This window comes from Podarcis pityusensis (genome assembly GCF_964106645.2).
Source record: "Podarcis pityusensis genome assembly, chromosome: 5".
NCBI classification, from domain to species: domain Eukaryota; kingdom Metazoa; phylum Chordata; class Lepidosauria; order Squamata; family Lacertidae; genus Podarcis; species Podarcis pityusensis.
The window spans coordinates 66,184,366-66,190,764 of record NC_138032.1 but is presented as its reverse complement, the minus strand read 5'-3'; the positions used below and the strand labels follow the sequence as shown (position 1 = coordinate 66,190,764).

The 6,399-nt window shown below is 44.0% G+C and overlaps 1 long non-coding RNA gene across 1 annotated transcript; it reads right to left on the bottom strand.

Moving 5' to 3' along the window:
* Nucleotides 1-2,048: 2,048 nt before the first annotated feature.
* LOC308476789 lies at nt 2,049-6,133 on the bottom strand. Its single transcript, XR_013986097.1, has 3 exons — nt 4,999-6,133; nt 4,761-4,936; nt 2,049-4,384 (listed from the first exon to the last, which is right to left on the bottom strand). It is a non-coding gene; the product is annotated as an uncharacterized lncRNA (long non-coding RNA).
* Nucleotides 6,134-6,399: the final 266 nt, after the last annotated feature.

Sequence of the window (6,399 nt, the reverse complement as noted above, 5' to 3'; positions counted from 1 at the left end):
TGCTGCTCACTTTCATTTGCTTTTCGCATATCGCAGCATCCGTAAATGAATTTCATTTCTCATTTGGGGTAGCTAGTGCCGGTACTAGGAATACAATTTGCCTAATAGACGATCTGTAAGATCTTTGGGTGTACTTCCCAGTCTTTGACTAAAAGCAAGGCAAACAGTTGCCTGACTTCTTGAAGACTGGCCTTAGACTGCAGCAGCAATCTGTATGTTTAAAAATGCAAGAGTAAACATGTTGATGCAAAGCCAGTCCTCATCTCCATAGGCCTTGCATGCATGCTTAGACTCAGAGGACCTAAGTGACACGTAACCTTTTGAAACAGGCAATACTGATTATTTGCATGTTGTGGCAAAGATACTTCTAATCAGGCAAATGGAGGGAAAGGGAAGTAGAGGGCTGTCTAGCTGCAGCAGCAACACAGGTATTTAAGCCTGTATAACCAGCTTTGCAGTCAGTTGGGTTTTTTGCTTGTTTGTTCTTTGCAGCTCTTAGGAGGGAAGAGGTGTGGGTTTGTTTCCGTAGTGAAAAGCCACAGCTTCTCCATGGAAAGCTTTATGACTCTTTTTTCAGCCTCTCTTCACCACACCCTCCCTTGAATTGATGAAGGTGGAATAATGCACACACATAAAAGCAAGTTGCGTACATGTTAATACATCGCGTGAACAGAGGCTTATGCACACACAGCATTAATAGATTTTAGGACCTTCCTAAACCTTAATTACTAGCAGGCTTGTGTCTGGCATTGCTTGGAAATCCTAAGAAAAAAAGAAAAATCAGTACAATTTTTAAAGGATTCAGTCCACCATCTTGATTCAACATGGAATCCAGTTGTATCCAAATAGGTTAAAAACCCTGCTCCTTGATCTCAGGAACGACCACGTAAAAAAGTGATTATGATATCTTAAGAGGTGTCCAAATGGGACTTCCGGGTTGGCGCCATCGATAATGGCGGATTCCCTCTTAGTCTCTGAGGGACCAGCTCCGCGGGATCGGGTCTGACTGCTGCGGCGAAGCGGGGACCCTTTAAAAATCACAGGCGGGTGAAGCCTGTGAATGTGGGGACTTGGCGGGCACCTTTTGCACCCCCCCCAAACTGCGAAGGGACCCCTTTAGGGGTTCCGGAGCGAGACGGGGTGAGCAGCGCGGTGCTGAGAGTCGACTTCTTTTTCCGCGGAGTGAAGCCGCACAGCCGTTATTGGAGAGCGCTGACTTCTTCCTGGGACAATTCGACCTCTAAAGTAACTACCCGTGAGTAGGATAAAATTGGATTTAAAGGGAAAAATAATTTAATTCGGCACCGAAGCGGGAAGGCATAAACAGGAAGTCCGCCTTCCTTTCTTGTAAATAGATCAAAGCAAAGAGACTGTAAGCGGAAACCTTGAAAGACACTTGAAAAAAGACTTAAATCCTAACATCAGAAAAGCAATCTCCCCTCCGGATTGCAGGAGAGGAGGGGGGAAAGGTTTGAACTGTATCTACCTGCAAAAAAAGAGGGAAAGGAAGCTAAAATCCACCGCTTAGAGCCTGGGAACGGACTGCCCTGAGACAAGGAATGCCGCTCTGTGAAAAGCACTATCGGTAAACAGAGTACCTTTGACAGCTAACTCTGCAAGAGAGATACAGTGTTTCTGGACTTCTCCTGGCTTTAAAGTAACTGATTAAGTGCAATTGAAGTGGTTTTCAGCTGTAATACTATAAGGGAATATGAAAAATGGATTATTAATAGGTAAAAATTTAACGTCACAATATTTTAAGATTAAAGATTAGGATAAACAAAGAGGGTAAGGATTTGCTGAACCAACAAACTGAACTGGAATACAAAAAAGGGAGGCGTGAGGAGGTCCGGGAAATAAGCTAATGAAAAATAAGTAATAGAAAGATTGAGTTGTTTTTAGCCATTTTTATTTTTGTACCTTTTTCTTTTTTTGTTTTTGTTTTGTAACATTTTGAAAATCTTAATAAATATCTTTTTTTAAAAAAAATAAGAGGTGTCCAAATGCATAGTGGACCAGTGAAAAATTTCCCAGAATAGATACTAGATATAGCTGAATTAAAAGCTTTTAATTGATCTTACTCCCATCTTCTTAGAGTAGAGTTCCCCTAATACCTATATACACAATGTTTTTACCAGCAATAACAACAAAAGAGAGAACGGAGCGATAGTATCTCTTCCATATGACAATCTTCTGTGAATGGTATAGTATGCTTATGCATATAAATCATTGTGGGAAGTCACGTTTCTTATCATCATCTGAACATTTGGGATTGGTTTCTATCTATCTCAATAGACAATGGAGTGTGCCTCCATGGGTGAAGTCAAACTGTTGCGTTAGCAGCACTGAAGTGATCTCTCCAGGGCGCAAGCCTGGGCGGTGTGTATGAGGTCCTGGGCTGTCCAGATGACAAGACCCCACCTCTTGGCCTCACTGATGTGGCCCAAAGGAAAGCAAAGCAATGTGTTGGGAACCAGCTTGGCTACAGGAGTTGCTAGAAGGAAGCGTTCAAGGCGCCATCCAACCATCTTAGGGACTCTGGATTTGTGTAGGGTTTACTCCTTAGCCATTTCTTCTCCCACAGATATCCCACTAGGCAGCGGAGGTTTAGGATTAGAGTTTTCCTTCTCCTCCTAGCTACCTTCAGAGGTGGTTGAACCCCATTTGCCACTCACTCCGCTCTACAATACAGCAATCATCTTCCTGACCAGTGGACCCACTATTGGTTTTGTCCGCTCAAGCTGTTGGAGACCGTCTTCACATGCAGGGGAAGTCCCTGACTCACTGAGGGTTTGAGACCCACTGGCTATCCTCACCTGGTTTAGCCGGCCAGGTGAAGCTCTTCCCAGGGTGTGGCTACTGTCCTATGCTAACAGCTTCTAGGAGCCACAGGTGAGAGCTGAGTGCAGAGTTGGGACCGAGGGAGGACAAACTACCCCAGAAAGAGCACATCATGTCCACTACCAGAAGTACTACTCCACTCCTAGCACCCCATGCACCCCATCATCTGAACAACTGGCTGTGAATTTCAACATCACAGGTGCTTGGAAAGTAGTTCATGCAGAACTAATAGTATGATGATTTCATTTTTTGTAGTCACGTAAGGACATAGCTTTCCTAATGATTGGGCTCAAATGTGCGTGCCAGTAACTCATGATGACTTGGCAACTTATGTTTCCCTGTAAATATTGAGTAATTCTTTCAGCAGTCCTTCTCTCCAATTCCTGACTCTTTTTTAGCAGTTGAATGATGCTAAAATCACTCAAAATGCATCACAGGAAGTATAGCTTGCAGCGGGCAGCTTCTTATCCTTGTTATATGTCACAGATAAGAATAGAGACACATACATGTTTGTTTGTGTGTGTGTGTGTGTATTGCTTCTCTTCTCGCCACTCCAATGCTAGACCATTCCCTTCCATATAGTTGGAGATTCTCTTTCACCTGCTTGACAGTAATCTGACTATAGCTGTTTGCTTTATATATAAAAAAAGGAAAGCACAATATCACAATTGTTTCAGCTGTTCTTCCTATATAACAGATGCAGGTCACACACACCCATAAACATTTATTCTGTGTATACAGACATTTATTGAGGGGATGAGGTAGAAGGGCATGACACTCACGTATGCATTTATTTGCATGCACACTGAAGTCAGATTGCAACACACACACACCCTCCAAACTGTAACTTCTAGAGCAGAGCTGAGGGGCATTTTCAGCCCAAGGGCTGCATTCTCAGCTGGTAGAGCATGAGAGTCAAGGTCAAGGGTTAAATGTTGGGCCAAAGATTCCTAAATTGTAGGGGGTTGTGCTTGATGACCCTTCCAACTCTACAATTCTATAAAACCTTCTGAAGGTCACAGGCCAGTGTTGGGCAGGGCCAGGAGCAAAAGTGGGTGGAGCGAGATAAGCTAATCTTACCTCCCTGCAGTGGCCTAATTGCTACACAAACGCACACTTCCCTCAGAGGCATTATTAGAGTTCAAGGACACATTTTAGTCAGATGAAACCGCTGGTGGTTGCGTTCAGGAGACAGTTCTGAGGGCTAGGTAGAAGGACCTGAAGGACCTTTCAGCTCTTGTGCCTGAGGTTCTCCAACCCTAAGAGAAAATCCAGTGGAAAGGGTTGAAACCTAACAAGTTCTTGGGCAGCCTTCCCCAACCTTAGGGTGCTTTTGGACTCCTGTCATCTCAGACCATTGGTCATGGTGGCTGAGGGTGGTCATACTTCAACAACATCTGGGGATCCAAGGTTGTAGGACATGGGTGCATGCAGACAAGTTGTTTTTTTAAAGGCATTGTCATCTACCAATGGTAGCTGTTACCATGGTGTTGTTCCAGTGTGACAGGCATTGTGCCTGATCCAGCACTTCTACCAGTTACTACTACTACTACTACTACTACTACTAATAATAATAATAATAATTTATTATTTATACCCCGCCCATCTGGCTGGGTTTCCCCAGCCACTCTGGGCGGCTTCCAACTGAATATTAAAAACAATACAGCATTAGACATTAAAAACTTCCCTAAAGAGGGCTGCCTTCAGTTGTCTTTTAAAAGTAAAATAATTGTTTATTGCCTTGACATCTGCTGGGAGGGCGTTCCACAGGGCGGGCGCCACTACTGAGAAGGCCCTCTGCCTGGTTCCCTGTAGCTTTGCTTCTCGCAATGAGGGAACTGCCAGAAGGCCCTCGGCGCTGGATCTCAGTGTCCGGGCACAATGATGGGGGTGGAGACGCTCCTTCAGGTATACAGGACCGAGGCCGTTTGTTGCGTATGCAGTGTATAATTGCATAATTAGAATGACTTCTACATGAATGGAAGATTTGTCTTCCCTTAACTGTTCACTTTAGACTAATGCATAAAAGGCATATTTTCGAATGATAATGTTCCCTATGTGAGTTTCTGGCTTGTAGTGGGGCAAAGGTTTACACCTCCAGCTTGTTCCTTTAAGGCGGTGATCCCCCGCTGCACTGAAAACTCCCTTTGTCAACACCTCCAGCTTGTTCCTTTAAGGCGGTGATCCCCCGCTGCACTGAAAACTCCCTTTGTCAACTTTTGGCCTGTTTACTCTCTCTCACACACAAAAAAAAATCTAACGCTCTGCAAAGGCTGTTTGTTCTGAACAGCCCCACTGGAATCAAGTGTGTACACACTTAGTTGTAGTTTCCCAGGTAATATAGCATGGAAGAACCAGCCTCCCAACACTGGCATTGTTGTGGCTGACCTGGCCAGGATAGAGATGGGTCAGTAGTCGGAGGAGGGCTATGTGAATGCCCAGTGGAGCCAATCCAGTATTCACATAGCCCAGTTCTACTCCCATGCAAGAAAGTAGCAGAGGTGGCTCTGGTGTCAAGAGAGTGGCTCCACTCCACAGCTTGTACCACCATGGCACTGTAGAGCTCTATGTTCCGCTTATCCTCATGCATCTACTAATAATGAGTTCAGGAGGCTCCCGTTTAAAATGTCCCTTCACAAAGCATTTTGGGTCTATGTTCTAAAAACAATTTCATCTTAGCTGAGCCTCAGATACTGGATTAGAGAGGGGGGGGCTTTATTAGTGCACTCCTACCAAACTATATACAAAACTGAAACGATTCAGGTCTTCTTAGCTTCCTTTCTCTGATGGTGTCACCCAGAACTTGTTCCACACAAAAACCATTTCTAAATCACATTAGTTTCTTCTTGCATCACAGTCTCCTCCTCCAGTTTTACTGTCATCCGGTGATTTTTTTTTATTTTTAAAGGTGCTGGTACTCCGTATCCTTTGAGTAACCCCCCCCCCAAAAAAGCACTGTGTCATTCTCTGTGATAAACTGCCCGTGGCCTTCACTTTATCGCTTGGACTCCTCCCTTACATTATTCAGTTCATTCTCCCTTTCAGCCAGTTTTGCCTTGACCTGTCTCCAGGAATACCCCACACATTGAAATTACCTTCCCCCCCTCCCTTTTCTTTTAGATTCCTCATGAAAACACACCTTTTCCAGGAAGCCTATAAAGAAAACACTCACATTACAGTAGCAAGCCACATTGCTTCAAGTCAACAGTGCATAAAATTAACGTTGCTGTTGCATTTTAGGTTTTTTTGGGGGGGGGGTCCTTGTTTGTTTGTTACTGGTGTTGTGTGATCAACCTGCAACCAATAAAACTGCATGAGGTGGGATACTCCTTAATTAATTGTGCGTACTTTTATGTGGGAGGAAGAGGAACACCTCAGGGTCTACTTCTGAGTAAATGTGCACAGGATCGGTCTGCTTAGTAATAATTAATTTGAAGACTAACACAGCTGTTGGGAAACTAGTAATTCCCATTTCTGAACACTTGCCAGAGGCAAGATTAGTTTCACATTTGTTTGAAATCCAACACATCTTTGTGTTAGCAAAAGTTTCAAATGCAT